Source organism: Schistocerca cancellata, chromosome 6 (assembly GCF_023864275.1).
Source record: "Schistocerca cancellata isolate TAMUIC-IGC-003103 chromosome 6, iqSchCanc2.1, whole genome shotgun sequence".
NCBI lineage: Eukaryota > Metazoa > Arthropoda > Insecta > Orthoptera > Acrididae > Schistocerca > Schistocerca cancellata.
In genome coordinates, this window is record NC_064631.1 from 115,594,325 (window position 1) to 115,611,584 (window position 17,260).

Genomic DNA, 17,260 nt, shown 5'->3' on the forward strand with positions numbered 1-17,260 from the left:
AATCGGGCAGGTAGGTTAGAAAATTTAAAAAGGGAAATGGATAGGTTAAAGTTAGATATAGTGGGAATTAGTGAAGTTCGGTGGCAGGAGGAACAAGACTTCTGGTCAGGTGACTACAGGGTTATAAATACAAAATCAAATAGGGGTAATGCAGGAGTAGGTTTAATAATGAATAGAAAAATAGGAATGCGGGTAAGCTACTACAAACAGCATAGTGAACGCATTATTGTGGCCAAGATAGATACGAAGCCCACATCTACTACAGTAGTACAAGTTTATATGCCAACTAGCTCTGCAGATGACGAAGAAATTGAAGAAATGTATGATGAAATAAAAGAAATTATTCAGGTAGTGAAGGGAGACGAAAATTTAATAGTCATGGGTGACTGGAATTCGAGTGTAGGAAAAGGGAGAGAAGGAAACATAGTAGGTGAATATGGATTGGGGCTAAGAAATGAAAGAGGAAGCCGCCTGGTAGAATTTTGCACAGAGCACAACTTAATCATAGCTAACACTTGGTTTAAGAATCATGAAAGAAGGTTGTATACATGGAAGAACCCTGGAGATACTAAAAGGTATCAGATAGATTATATAATGGTAAGACAGAGATTTAGGAACCAGGTTCTAAATTGTAAGACATTTCCAGGGGCAGATGTGGACTCTGACCACAATCTATTGGTTATGACCTGTAGATTAAAACTGAAGAAACTGCAAAAAGGTGGGAATTTAAGGAGATGGGACCTGGATAAACTGAAAGAACCAGAGGTTGTACAGAGTTTCAGGGAGAGCATAAGGGAACAATTGACAGGAATGGGGGAAAGAAATACAGTAGAAGAAGAATGGGTAGCTTTCAGGGATGAAGTAGTGAAGGCAGCAGAGGACCAAGTAGGTAAAAAGACGAGAGCTAGTAGAAATTCTTGGGTAACAGAAGAAATATTGAATTTAATTGATGAAAGGAGAAAATATAAAAATGCAGTAAATGAAGCAGGCAAAAATGAGATCGACAGGAAGTGCAAAATGGCTAAACAGGGATGGCTAGAGGACAAATGTAAGGATGTAGAGGCTTATCTCACTAGGGGTAAGATAGATACTGCCTACAGGAAAATTAAAGAGACTTTTGGAGATAAGAGAACCACTTGTATGAACATCAAGAGCTCAGATGGAAACCCAGTTCTAAGCAAAGAAGGGAAAGCAGAAAGGTGGAAGGAATATATAGAGGGTCTATACAAGGGCGATGTACTTGAGGACAATATTATGGAAATGGAAGAGAATGTAGATGAAGATGAAATGGGAGATACGAGACTGCGTGAAGAGTTTGACAGAGCACTGAAAGACCTAAGTCGAAATAAGGCCCCCGGAGTAGACAACATTCCATTGGAACTACTGACGGCCTTGGGAGAGCCAGTCCTGACAAAAATCTACCATCTGGTGAGCAAGATGCATGAAACAGGCGAAATACCCTCAGACTTCAAGAAGAATATAATAATTCCAATCCCAAAGAAAGCAGGTGTTGACAGATGCGAAAATTACTGAACGATCAGTTTAATAAGCCACAGTTGCAAAATACTGACACGAATTCTTTACAGACGAATGGAAAAACTAGTAGAAGTCGACCTCGGGGAAGATCAGTTTGGATTCCGTAGAAATACTGGAACACGTGAGGCAATACTGACCTTACGACTTATCTTAGAAGAAAGATTAAGGAAAGACAAACCTACGTTTCTAGCATTTGTAGACTTAGAGAAAGCTTTTGACAATGTTGACTGGAATACTCTCTTTCGAATTCTAAAGGTGGCAGAGGTAAAATACAGGGAGCGAAAGGCTATTTACAATTTGTACAGAAACCAGATGGCAGTTATAAGAGTCGAGGGACATGGAAGGGAAGCAGTGGTTGGGAAGGGAGTAAGACAGGGTTGTAGCCTCTCCCCGATGTTATTCAATCTGTATATTGAGCAAGCAGTAAAGGAAACAAAGGAAAAATTCGGAGTAGGTATTAAAATCCATGGAGAAGAAATAAAAACTTTGAGGTTCGCCGATGACATTGTAATTCTGTCAGGGACAGCAAAGGACTTGGAAGAACAGTTGAATGGAATGGACAGTGTCTTGAAAGGAGGATATAAGATGAACATCAACAAAAGCAAAACAAGGATAATGGAATGTAGTCGAATTAAGTCGGGTGATGCTGAGGGTATTAGATTAGGAAATGAGACACTTAAAGTAGTAAATGAGTTTTGCTATTTGGGGAGCAAAATAACTGATGATGGTCGAAGTAGAGAGGATATAAAATGTAGACTGGCAATGGCAAGGAAAACGTTTCTGAAGAAGAGAAATTTGTTAACATCGAGTATAGATTTAAGTGTCAGGAAGTTATTTCTGAAAGTATTTGTATGGAGTGTAGCCATGTATGGAAGTGAAACATGGACGGTAAATAGTTTGGACAAGAAGAGAATAGAAGCTTTCGAAATGTGGTGCTACAGAAGAATGCTGAAGATTAGATGGGTAGATCACATAACTAATGAGGAAGTATTGAATAGGATTGGGGAGAAGAGAAGTTTGTGGCACAACTTGACCAGAAGAAGGGATCGGTTGGTAGGACATGTTCTGAGGCATCAAGGGATCACCAATTTAGTATTGGAGGGCAGCGTGGAGGGTAAAAATCGTAGGGGGTGACCAAGAGATGAATACACTAAGCAGATTCAGAAGGATGTAGGTTGCAGTAGGTACTGGGAGATGAAGAAGCTTGTACAGGATAGAGTAGCATGGAGAGCTGCATCAAACCAGTCTCAGGGCTGAAGACCACAACAACAACAACAACATGGTAGTTATCATCAGAATTGTCAGCAGATCAACAACAACAACAATAGTTGAGGCATACACGCCGACGTCACAACACAAGAAGAGATAAAGAAAGTATATGAGGATATTGAACGGGTAATTCAGTGCACAAAGGAAGATGAAAATCAAATAGTCACGGGGGTCTGGAATTAGGTTGTAAGGGAAGGAATAGAAGAAGTTTGAACTTAACGACGAGGGACGCTGGGATTTGGCTCTAAGCATCCACCGTGTCGCGCCATGACTGTTTGAAAAAAAAAAAAAAACACCTGAAGATGCATGGGTTTCAATAGCCAGTGTGGAAGATTTTATTCACCATGTGGAAGAACGGGTTATGGGGGAATATTGACTTGAAAATAGGAGTGAGAGAGGAGTAGAAGGACTAATTCTATTCTGCAATAAATTTTAGATGGTAACAGAGAATACGTTGTTCAAGAATCACAAAAGGAGGAGATATACTTGGAAAAGGCCAGGAGATACAGGAAGATCTCAGCTAGATTACATGACAGTCAGACAGAGATTCCGAAATCAGATACTGTTCTCTAAGGGATATACAGGGGCAGATATAGACTCAAATCACAATTTGGTAATGATGAAGAGTAGGCTCAAGGGTAAAAGACGAGTCAGGAAGAATTAATGGGTAAAGAAATGGAATACGGAAGTACCAAGAAATGAAGAGATACGCTTGAAGTCCTCTGAGGCTGCAGACACTGCGATAATGACTCAGTAGGCAATCCAACTGAAGAGCGATGGGTATCTCTAAAAAAGGCAGTTACCGAAATGGAAGACAAAAACGTATGTACAAGGAAGTTAATTGCGAAAAACCATGGGTAAGAGAAGAAATACTTCAGCTGATTGACAAAAGAAGAAAGTACAAAACTGTTCAGGAAAATTCAGGAATAAAGAAATACGAGACAGAAATGAATTAAATAGAAAGTGCAGGGATGCTAAGGGAAGAAGAAACAGTAGACGACAGGGAAGAGAGAGGGATCCAGTATTAGAATCAGAATTTGCAGTAGCTTTGGAAGACTTAAAATCAAATAAGGCAGAAGGGATGAATAATATTCCAACTGAATTTCTAAAACCGTTGGGGGAAGAACCAACAAAACCATTATTCACGTTGATGTGTAGAGTGTATGAGACTGGCGATATTCGGACATGTCCGAAAGAACAGACACCATATCCATATAAGTATATAGTTCTGGCAATACCGGGCATGACCTTCTTCTTCTGTGCGGATGCACACATATTCCCCGAACTCTTACGGGACTTGGTAAGAATGTCTTCCACGAGTAATGAGTATGTTGGGGTGGGACACTACGAATGTAGTGTGTGGACGTACAAGGTGAGAATGTGGGTCTCGCGGGAGTCGTGCGCGAGATAGTCCCTGCAGTCGCCTTATCCACTGTGCCCTCGGTCGCTCAGATGGATGCCGGCACGGTAGCTCAGCGTGATCGGTCAGAGGGCTGCGTCAAGGCTGAGTCAAGGAATCAACGATCAACTTGAACGGATGTCTTGTGACACCCGCCCAGACCAAACGCAACGAACTACATCGAACAAAAAAAGAAAAAAAAAAAAGGATGGGTAGAGCGTCTGCCATGTAAGCAGGAGATCCCGGGTTCGAGTCCCGGCTGGGGCACACATTTTCACGTGTCCACGTTGATATATATCAACGCCCGTCAACAGCTGAAGGTATTCATATAATTTTAATTTAGTTCTAGACGGCTGCAGGTCATCAATGTATATAGGCAGTTATAAGAGTTGACGTGCTTGGAAAGGAAGCAGCGATTGAAAAGGGAGTGAGACAGGGTTGTATTTGGAGAAGGAATTTAGGTTCTGGGAGAAGAAATAAAAACTCTGAGGTTTGCCGATGACATTGTAATTCTGTAGAGACAGCAAAGGACTTGAAAGAGCAGTTGAACAGATTGGGAAATGTATTGAAAGGTGAAGACGAACACGAACAAGAGTAAAATAAGGATAATGAATTGTAATCGAATTAAATCAGGTGAGTCTGAGAAAATTAAATTAGGAAACGAAGCATTTAAAATAGTACATCAGTTTTTCATCTTGACAGTGAAACAACTGATGATGGCTTAAGTAGAGAGGATATAAAATGTAAACTGACATGACAAGAAAAGCGTCACTGAAGGAAGGAAATTGGTTAACATCGAGTATAGATTTAAGTGTCAGGAAGTATTTTCTGAAGGTATTTTTCATGGAATGTAGCCATGTATGGAAGTGAAAAATAGTCGATAAATAGTTTAGGGAAGAAAAGAATATATGCTTTTAAAAAGTGGTGCTAGAGAAGAATACTGAAGGTTACATGGGTAGATCACACAACTGCCAAGGGCCTTGCCACAGCGGTAACACCGGTTCCCGTCGGATAACCGAAGTTAATCGCTGTCTGCCTCGTCTGGCGCATGGATGAGTGAACGTCCGCTCTGGGAGCGTTGATGGCAAATGGGGTGCACTGAGCCCTTGTGAGGCAAACTGAGGAGCTACTTGACTGAGAAGAAGCGGCTCCGGTAACGAAAACTGACAACTGCCGAAAGAGCGGTGTGCTGACCACACGCCCCTCCATATCCGCTTCCAGTGACGCCTGTGGGCTGACCGTCAGTCAGTATCGTTAGGGACTTCCGAGAGCTGTTCGGACGTAGTTTTACTTCAGTTTTAGAACACATAACACTACTGGGAATTAAAATTGCTACACCAAGAAGAAATGCAGATGGTAAGCGGATGTTAATTGGACAAATATATTATACTAGAACTGACATGTGATTACATTTTCACGCAATTTGGGTGCATAGATCCCGGAAATCAGTACCCAGAACAACCACCTCTGGCCGTAATAACGGCCTTGATACGCCTGGGCATTGAGTCAAACAGAGCTTGGATGTCGTGTACAGGTACAGCTGCCCATGTAGCTTCAACACGATACCACAGGTTCATCAAGGGTAGTGACTGGCGTATTGTGACGAGCCAGTTGCTCGGCCATCATGGCCAGACGTTTTCAATTGGTGAGAGATCTGGAGAATGTACTGGCCAGGGCAGCAGTCGAACATTTTGTGTATCCAGAAAGGCCCGTACAGGACCTGCAACATGCGGTCGTGCATTATCCTGCTGAAATGTAAGGTTTCACAGGGATGGAATGATGGGTAGAGCCACGGGTCGTAACACATCTGAAATGTGATGTCTACTGTTCAAGGTGCCGTCAATGCGAACCAGAGGTGACAACGATGTGTAACCAATGGCATCCCATTCCATCATGCCGGGTGATACGCCAGTATGGTGATGATGAATACACGCTTCCAATGTGCGTTCACCGCGATGTCGCCAAACACGAATGCGACCATCATGATGCTGTAAACAGAACCTGGATTCGTCCGAAAAAATGACGTTTTGCCATTCGTGCACCCAGGTTCGTCGTTGAGTACACCATCGCAGGCGCTCCTGTCTGTGACGCATCGTCAAGGGTAACCGCAGCCATGGTCTCCGAGCTGATAGTCCATGCTGCTGCAAACGTCGTCGAACTGTTCGTTCTGATGGTTGTTGTCTTGCAAACGTCCCCATCTGTTGACTCATGGATCAAGACGTGGCTGCACGATCCGTTACATCCATGCGGATAAGATGGCTGTCATCTCGACTGCTAGTGATACGGGGCCGTTGGGATCCAGCACGGCGTTCCGTATTACCCTTCTGAACTCACCGATTCCATATTCTGCTAACAGTCATTGGATCTAGACCAAGACGAGCAGCAATGTCGCGATACGATAAACCGCAATAGGCTACAATCCGATCTTTATCAAAGTTGGAAACGTGATGGTACGCATTTATCCTCCTTACACGACACATCACAACAACGTTTCACCAGGCAACGCCGGTCAACTGCTGTTTGTGTGTGAGAAATCGTTTGGAAACTTTCCTCATGTCAGAACCTTGAAAGTGTCGCCACCGGCGCCAACCTTATGTGAATGCTCTGAAAAGCTGATCATTTGCATATCACAGCATCTTCTTCCTGTCGGTTAAATTTCGCGTCTGTAGCACGTCATCTTCGTGGTGTAGTAATTTTAATTGGCAGTAGTGTAACTAATGACGAGGTACTGAATGGAGCTGAGAAGAAAGAAAATCTGTGACAAAAACCGTCTAGAGGAAGGATCGGTTGATAGGAAACATTCTGAGGTTCAAGGAATCATCAGTGTAATATTGGAGGGGATTCGGAAGGGGGGGGGGGGGGTAAAAATCGTGGAGGGATGAATGCAGTAAGCAGACACTCAGAAGAATGCAAGTTGCAGTGGTTATTTGGAGGCTTGTGGAGGACAGAGTTGCATGGAAAGCTGCGTCAAATCCGTTTAGTTTTTGGACTGAAGGCGACAGTAATAACAACAACAACACATTGAGGGACTACTGTTACAGGGTATAGTACGTAGAAACGACTGAGACACAGACTCCGGAATGGTTTAACAATGAATTTCACTTTGTAGCTGAGTATGTGGGCTGTTTTAAAACTTCTTGGCAGATTAAAACTGTATGTCAGACAGGATCTCGAACCTGCGAGGAAGTTTCTGGGCCGGTCGCAGGTTCGAATCCTGCCTCGGGCATGGATGTGTGTGATGTTCTTAAGTTAGTTATGTTTAAGTAGTTCTAAGTTCTAGGCGACTGATGACCTCAGAAGTTAAGGGGCTCCGGAACGCCCTATACTTGCAATGTTAAAATAACGCTTATAAATTACATCTTTCCTCACAAAGTATTTGAGGTAGGAAGTTGAACTTCTTACAGATTATTTATTGGAATATGGGCTACAACTTAACACAGGGATTTTACAAAATTTTAGTTCAGTTATTAAAGATGATTTTTTTTCAATTGTAATGAAAATTCACAACATTTTTTTGCAATTTTTTATTTATATATTAAAAAATATACAGTTTTTTGGAAAAAGGCTGTGTTAAATTATGCAGAAGGTAGTGTGTAACATTTACTGAAAGTTTGAAACAAATATGTTTGGAAGATCTTTAGAAAACATGTAATTAGTATGAGAAAATAAAAGTTTTGGGAATCGAGCGACAAAGATTGGATTAACTTTTTAGTGCATTCCAGGTCCATAGGATGGATTATCTTCATCCTCTGCAAACTCCTCCTCCAGCTTCCTCTTGTTCCTCCTCCTGTTTACTCTTGCTTGTATTTCTAGACTCTTTACAGCCCTGTCTGCAGCCCGAAGGCGTTCCTTGTCTAAAGCAAGCATCGATCGTACCATGTTAGAACCTATCTTCATTCCCATATTTCTAAATACCTTGCACCTTACAATGTTGCATCATTGAAAGTCGCAACAGCACCATACACACCAAAGTGAAGTGTTTCTATTCCAACAAATACAGTCTTGGGGATTCTCGACGATATAACACTATTTACACTTTCATTAGGGTTTTGAGTTTTTCCGTGAATACACTTTTTCAACAGTTCAGGTGCTGCTAAGTCTCTGAAAATAGGTTTTATCACCTCCATTATTGCATGAGGCAGACTATGCTTATGAGTGTACACTTCACCAGTTAGCAATCCTTTGTTATATTTACACCAACTGTCTTCTTCTTTGGGACACAAGCTATGTTGGGGATTTTCATCGGTTGAAGAAGTATGAAAAAAAAAGAGCCCAAACAGCCTTCTTCATTTCGTCGACACTTTGTGTATTTTGCCTAATAGCCATTCCATACTAGTTCTGTATTTTGTCAATTACACTGTCAGTTAACCTTCCCTTCCCATCCAACCCTTTACCATCACTGAGTTTTTGTTTTTGTACGAAGCTTTCAGTCGCCGAAGTCTTGTTCCCATTCGCTTCTGTACGTGTCCAATACACTCAAATTTCTGCACTACAACATCATCACCATAGGGCTTCAGTCCTTGAACATGTTTGAAACTTTTAGAATCACCGTCACCAAGGTAATTAACATATCGCACAGCGTCACAGTGGGTCACGCCCATGTAGAACACATTTCAAAAAAAATTTAAAAATAGTTGTAGTCTTCGGAATTGAATAAATTATATATCTATTAAAAGGTAATAGTCTGCAGATTCAGAAAACGCAAAAAAAGTAAAAATTGAACTTTTCATGATTTTGTGCCTTTCCGGAGCCCCTTAAGTCCCATAGTGCTCAGAGCCATTTTTTTGAAGTTTCTGGACGGCACGCAGTCTGTTGTAGAGTGGAATTCATTGTGCAAAGATATGGGCCTTCACACTACGGCCAGATGGTAAAGAGCAAGTAGGTGAATGCCACAAGGGATAATCAGCAATGAGGGTCGAAAAAGTTGGCCAGCGCACTGCAGTTGCGAAGACCTCCCAATTACTAACGGTCTTCCTCAGGACGGGCGGTGGACGGTGGCGCCACAGCGCCCGGGCTGTCCCTCTCGGGAGCGCCGGACCGCCTCGCGGACCCATTAAGGGGCCGCCGCATTAACCACCACCGCACAATGGACTGCCCGGCTGCCTCATTCTCGCTGCAGACGCGCGAGGAGGAGGACGGCCGGGGCCCGGGGACACCCAAATTGGGCATCACATTGAAAATTTCGTAACGGCGCCGGCGGCGAGTCGGTAATTTGCCGTCGGATCGCCGGTTTTTAGCGTGCGGGGGCCCCCGAGGGGGAAAAGGTCGCCCACCACGGAGCCGGGAAGGACCGCGCCGGGCGCATTCGCTTAAGGCGGCAAAATTAAGTTTCCGACGGGTTGTTAACATAGTCGTTAGCGCCGGTCCGAGTGGACGGCAAAGTGGAGGAGAGAAGAAAGGGGCAAGTGCGGGCGACCGGGAACCGCGGCGGCGCAACGCACACTTCCCTTCCGCTTCATCGCCGTTTACGGGGTCGCCGTCTTGCGGTGCCGGGCCGAGCTGAGTGCCCCTCCCGCTACGTGCTCCGCCGGGACCGGCTCGGTGCTCAGTTCGGAATCCCGCGGTGTCGTACCACAGCCACTGCAGTGGCAAAGCTTTCCTGCACATCTCTATCAAGTCACCTTATAACCTCCACCAAGATGTGTTGTCTATTGAAGCATACTTCATGACGTTCGTTGACAGGAATGGAGAGCTACATCATGATGTATTAGTACGATATTTATTAGTTTCTCCATGTCTGAATGATGCTCTTGATACTGCAACTGTTGTTCGGTAGTGAAACGTCGTTCCAGTTGCTTTTTTTTAGAACTGTATTAAGTTCACACGACCTGTTTTGTCCCTTATATTGGGTCAGTATCAAGTGTATCTGAAAGGTATGCTCTAGAGAAGCAACATCAAATGACATCATTTGATGTTGCATCTCTACAGCGTAACTTCTAGATTCTAACAACCCTACCGCAACAAAGGTCAAAATTTAATAATGATTGTGGTGTTGCTCACGCTGCTCAATACAACAACAAAGTTATTATGTGGCAGGTGTCATTAGAGCACAGTTAATAAAGCCATTTAATGTAATAATGAATAAACTAGGCACTCATCTTTTCGTGTTTCCCACGCTGGTCTCGTTGTAAAATCATGGCTCAATCATCGAAAATCTAGGTGGTGATGATTCCAAGCTCGGATGCAAAGAAGCCTAGGTTTTATTCTGCTATATTCAAAAGTTTTATAGATGTGTTTCACAAACCATTCTTGAAGATTACACTTTTGCAGGACAATGGTGATGTAAAAAAATAATCAGCACTCCGAATTTAAGTTACACTTCTTTTTTATTGCTTTTGTTGCAATATCACGTAACACACAAAACACCAGTTCACAATACAAAACATACTTGAAAACATCTTCCTCACTGTTAAAGTTCACATTTTATAAGCTGACGACAATATGCGTCTTTCCAACATGACGTCCGAGACTTGACTCTCTCAAGGTCCGACTCTAACTAACTACTAATCGCTTACGCACCCAAAATTCAGAGTTACAAATATGTCAAAGATCATAGTGACAAAAGAAAGAATACACATAAGAATAATATCATTGTAACATAAACATATCGATGTATCAAAGTACTTCTACATTAATGAAATCAAATCTGAATGTTGTCTCAGAAATATGTCAACTCCTTTACAGAAACACAGTAGAATATTACTGGTATCGAGAGGTTCAGGTGAGCTCCCGTAATGGTTACGTAATTCAAGTACCATTACAAGATGCACTAGATAATGGCCTAACACAGGGGACGAAACCGGTCGTGTGAACTTACTAAAGTTCTAAGAAAAGCAACTGGAGCGGCGTTTCAATAATAGTAAGATGTTTTTCAAATTCTGCCAAGATGTTCGTCTCGTAACGAGTAATCAATTCGAGACCGGTGTCAATTGTCAGGAGAGTATGAGGTGTGCCCCTATGATCGCGAACATACGCAACGTATTTCTTCAAATGGCTCTGAGCACTATGCGACTTAACTTCTGAGGTCATCAGTCGTCTAGAACTTAGAACTAATTAAACCTAACTAACCTAAGGACATCACACACATCCATACCCGAGGCAGGATTCGAACCTGCGACCGGAGCGGTCGCTCGGCTCCAGACCGTAGCGCCTAGAACCGCACGGCCACTCCGGCCAGCTCAACGAATTTGTTGTGACATGGAACCAAACAGCCTCTGAATATCATCTTGAGGTATCTCTTGCAACGTCTGCAACATAACCTGTATCATTTCATCACGATTACGGGCTGGAAGTTGGTCTGAATAGTACGCTTCTCATAGCATGCTCTGTTGTTTTTTCGGTCTTCAGTCCGAAGGCTGGTTTCATATAACTCTCCACGCCACTCTATCATGTGCAAGCCACTTTATCTCCAAATAATTACTGCAACCTACATGCTTCTGAATCTACATACTGTATTGGTCTGCCTCTACAATTTTTACCCTGCTTACTTCCCTCGAGTACTAGGTTGGTGATCCCCTGATGTCTCAGAATATGTCCTATCATCTGACACCTTCTTATAGTCAGATTGCGACTCAGTTTTCCTTTCTCGCCAGTTCTATCCAGTATCTTTTCATTACTTATGTGCTCTACCCATCTCATCTTCAGCTTTCCTCTTGTGGGGCCGCGGGAAAAGGTTAATCATTTGTTTGTTCGCCGTTTTTCTCACGTGAGCCTGGCAACTAATCTAGTGGTCAGCCAGAAAGCGGAGGGAAACATATTGACCTTAGTTTCTAGTCTACACGGTCACATTCTGTTCCAGCCCACTGAAAGAAAAGCTTCTGTTATCCTATTTCTTTGCGGGATCAGGACTATGCTTTAAATAAATGTATATAGTTTCAGTTAAAAATTCTATTTCGTAGAGCTAGTCACAGACAACACGTAGAAATTCACTATTGTCAATTGAAAGCAAGTCTTTCTATTCTAACAGCACATTTAGCAGTTCAGAGGCGACCTCTACGGTACGTTCCTACCTGATTGTCTTCCACCCTGACTACAATTACCCAATGAAAGTTTGCAATAAATGTTCAAAATTAATGCTCGTCATAAAAGTGGAAATAAAGTCACCACTTGTCACGAGGAATTGGTAATTTACACGGATTGCACACTAACAGCTACTCTGGCGAATTCTAAGCGATCCAGGACGGTGTACATTCCTCGCGAGTTCAGTATCCGTTTTTACCGCAAAATATGCGCTTTGAGACAGTTCGGCTCTGACGTCATCCGAGGCACAGCGCGATCCGACGTTTGAGAGACGTGGGTCTTACAGTAGCTGAATGCGAAGTGAGCCTTATTACTGCCTCTCCGGCTGTATTTATATAGGTACGGAGCGGATGGCCGAGGGAACATCTATTGTCTATGGCTATCTGCATACTTCATTAGTCTCCGAAAGACGGCTTTCTCGGGCTCATAAACTTTAATAATATAGTTACAAATTACTTCAGAAACCTCTTAATTTTTATTTGTGTTCAGTTAAGTTGTTTGAAATCACCGTAAAAGTTTCAGCTCGCTAGACGTAAAACTTTGCCTTCTCGAATTTTTATAGTGGAACTAACGGTGGATCGTTACCTCTGAACCATATCTTTGAGAGAACTTTTCTCGGTAGTTATTAATACAACAACTGTCAAATTTGATATACCTCTATTACTTGGTATGTTTTATCATCCACTTTGACCAAAATTCTCTATCATTAAAATCACAAAATCAACAACAATTGGGTACATTTTAGATAAAAAATTGGTTCTTTACTTAATTACTCAAAAACTATAAGAGGTAGCTCAACGTGGTCTTACAGTTATTATTTTTGGGGTGACCTGAAGCATAAGACAAATTTTTATGTTTCTAAGTCCAACATTTAGCGCTTTTGATTTTTCCTAAAAACGTGGATTCCAGTCGTAATTATTGCGTTTTGGTTTTGAAACTTGCACCACGTATTCATGAATTCTAACTGCACCTTCCGACCAAATTCTGGCTTTCTAGCTTTATTATTTAGCGCCACTTATTTTTCTCTTAAAACGGCATTTTTACGTAAACTATTAAGTCTAGAACATAAAGACTTGGTATTAGGAGCATATAGACCTAAATTTTGATTTTTAATTTCATACGTAATTGTGGTGCAATACTTGCGCGCTGCACGTACAGATGCATTAAGGTGACGTGGCGCTACTAGCAGTGAACTGGGCCCTGGCACACCCGCTCGCCTCTGTATCTCATACATGATACAGCGCTTACTTTGCAGCGCTCTGTACCACCACATTTAGACGCCTCTATTCTCTTCTTGTCTTAACTACTTATCGACCACGTTTCGCTTCCACGTAAGGCTATTCGATGTTAACAGATTTCTGTACTTCAGAAACACTTAACTTGCAATTGGCAGTCTACATTTTTTCTCCTCTCTACTTCGGTCATCATCAGTTATTTTGCTCCCCAAATAGCAAAACTCAACTACTACTTTAAATGTCTCATTTCCTACTCTAATTTCCTCAGCGTCACCTGATTTAATTCGACTACATTCCATTATTCCTGTTTTGATTTTATTGATGTTCATCTTATATGCTTGTTTCAAGACGCTGTCCACTGAATTCAACTGTTCTTCCAATTCCTTTCCTATCTCTGACAGAATCACAAAGTCTTCGGCGAACCTCAACGTTGTTAATTCTTCTCCTTCAACATTAATTCCTACTCCTTTGGTTTTCCTTTGGTTTACGGTACTACTTGCTCAATGCAAGCTCTATGGATGGTAAATGAGGTGACTGAACGGGCCAATCAAGGATCCTTATATTCCCCAAGGTGTTGTGGTGTGAAATGCAGTACGGGGTTTTGCATTATGCTGATGAAATATGCAACTTAGTACCTGAGTCAAGAATAGTGTGAGAACTTGGTTTACCGTTCTTGCAACATACCGGTGACCATTCAGCCTCCCTTCAGTAATTACCAAATGAGTCTAGTTGTCATATTCTACAGCTCCGCATTACGACCTCAGGAGTAGTAGAGGTATGGGTCTCCTTGTGTCTTTTCATGAGGTCGTCTACGGACACGCTGGCGTCGCGTCGGTCTCACCGCCACAAACGGAAGCGAGTCTCGCCACCGGAGGCCACTCAGTGTCCCGTTCGGCTCTGGCCCTGCTCTAGACACGTCTGTTCTCCATGGTATGACGTCAACGGTAAATGACGCTTGACGATTCTAAATTTCGTCCCAGTATTGAGTTCCCGGCCAGTCACTGTGGCACTCTGCCCGTGTTGGGATCTCTACCTGAAAAGTTCCGGTAGAGTTAGCACACGTAATGGCTGTCAATAACTCACACAATTCGTCGTTTGTAGTAATAGCTCTTATTTGCTCTGAAACTACTGAAAATATGCTCGCATAAGGATGAAAGTTTTATCAGTATATTCTGCCATGCTTGAAGTCGATCAGTTGTAGAATTTTGGAACACGTATTGTGTTGGAGTATAATGACTTTTCTGGAGACTAGAAATCTACTCTGCAGGAATCAGCATGGGTTTCGAAAAAGACGGTCATGTGAAACCCAGCTCGCGCTATTCGTCCACGAGACTCAGAGGGCCACAGACACGGGTTCACAGGTAGATGCCGTGTTTCTTGACTTCCGCAAGGCGTTCGATACAGTTCCCCACAGTCGTTTAATGAACAAAGTAAGAGCATGGACTATCAGACCAATTGTGTGATTGGATTGAGGAGTTCCTAGATAACAGGACGCAGCATGTCATTCTCAATCGAGAGAAGTCTTCCGAAGTAAGAGTGTTTTCATGTGTGCCGCAGGGGAGTGTCATAGGACCGTTGCTATTCACAATATACATAAATGACCTGGTGGATGACATCGGAAGTTCACTGAGGCTTTTTGCAGATGATGCTGTGGTGTATCGAGAGGTTGTAACAATGGAAAATTGTACTGAAATGCAGGAGGATCTGCAGCGAATTGACGCATGGTGCAGGGAATGGCAATTGAATCTCAATGTAGACAAGTGTAATGTGGTGTGAATACACAGAAAGATAGATCCCTTATCATTTAGCTACAAAATAGCGGGTCAGCAACTGGAAGCAGTTAATACCATAAATTATCTGGGAGTACGTATTAGGAGTGATTTAAAATGGAATGATCATATAATGTTGATCGTCAGTAAAGCAGATGCCAGACTGAGATTCAATGGAAGAATCCTAAGGAAATGCAATCCGAAAACAAAGGAAGTAGGTTACAGTACGCTTGTTCGCCCACTGCTTGAATACTGCTCAGCAGTGTGGGATCCGTACCAGATAGGGTTGATAGAAGATATAGAGAAGATCCAATGGAGAGCAGCGCGCTTCGTTACAGGATCATTTAGTAAAAGCGAAAGCGTTACGGAGATGATAGATAAACTCCAGTGGAAGACTCTGCAAGAATGACGCTCAGTAGCTCGGTACGGGCTTTTGTCAAAGTTTCGAGAACATACCTTCACCGCAGAGTCAAGCAGTATATTGCTCCCTCCTACGTATAACTCGCGAAGAGACCATGAGGATAAAATCAGAGAGATTAGAGCTCACACAGAGGCATACCGACAATCCTTCTTTCCACGAACAATACGAGACTGGAATAGAAGGGAGAACCGATAGAGGTACTCAAGGTACCCTCCGCCACACACCGTCAGGTGGCTTGCGGAGTATGGATGTAGATGTAGATGAAAGGCTTTTAGTTCATTTGGCCAGGTAATACCATTTTTCTACGGTAACCAATATTCACATATTAATCGCTACATTTCTGTCCGTTGCAAATGACATACAGGAATTACATAAACTAGTTCGTATGTAAATTTATCACATTACACAGATTTCGCAGAGCTGCTGCATCTATCGAAGTGCATTGCTCGCAAAATGTGCGAAAACTTTCACTTGTGAACCAAGCGAGGCAGGAAATAGCTTTGGAAAGTCTGGACTTCCTGCGGGCTTGGCGGGCAGCGCTATACTTCCCTTTGTACGGGAGATTTGGGAGTACTTCACCGATGCCCGTGTATGGCTGCCTGTTCTGTACGCAGACGAATTACAAAACTCGTTCATAAAAAACAAAACAGCTTGGACTTGTGGTGGTCGGACGTGGTAGAGTGGAACTTTGTAGACTTGTATGCCTGCCCTCACGTTTCCATACAGCCCAGCATCGGGCCGCTGACACATCCGAATGCCCCAACAGTATGGATACTGCACGACTCAACCAGCCGAAAAAATGGAGACTCACAATGAGAACTCTGTCATGTGCTGATACTTTGTGTAATAAGAATACGCGACACCTCCGTGTCCTTCACAGCCATGACTCAGCATCTGTTGTTGTTCCCGCCTCTTATTGTACCAGGCCTGGTAACAACACATAACATAAAAATGACTAATGCACTCTGGTGGTCGATTCACCTGTCGCAGAGAGTTGCCACTCCAGTCTTACATACCTGCCGGTCGTGTGTACGTTGCATTAGCATCCGACCACCTCTTCTGCGTGTTTCACATTTTTTATCGGGCAGTGTATACAGTGAATGAAGGCGCCCATGGAACTCGAGAGTTTACATATCTCTCATTTTCATTTTGCTGTGTTGAAAGTTAAAGCCATGATTCCACAGTGGCTGTGAGCTTTTTCTCATATATAAAAATTTATTGACATTGATTACACTGATGTTTCGGCTTTTAAGCCATTGTTAATGGATACCTAAAATAAATGTTAAGTAAAATTGAAACTGAAACGTTGAAACGTTAAAAATATTTCGGAGCATAAAATTATTATCAGCCACTATTATAAAAGTGGTAACACTGGTTCCTGTCAAATGAAAGAAGTGAAGTGCTATGGGGCTCGGCAAACATTTGGAGGGAAAGTCGTTCGGGTCTGGCACACAGCGCGCACTGGGCACTTGCTAGGCCAATTGAGGAGCTACTTGACTCAGAAGTAGCAGCTACGGTTACGAAAACTGACGACAGGGAGAGCGGTATGCTGATTACATGCCCTCCATATCCACATCCAGTGACTCGGTCGGTACCGCCGGGACCTTCAAGG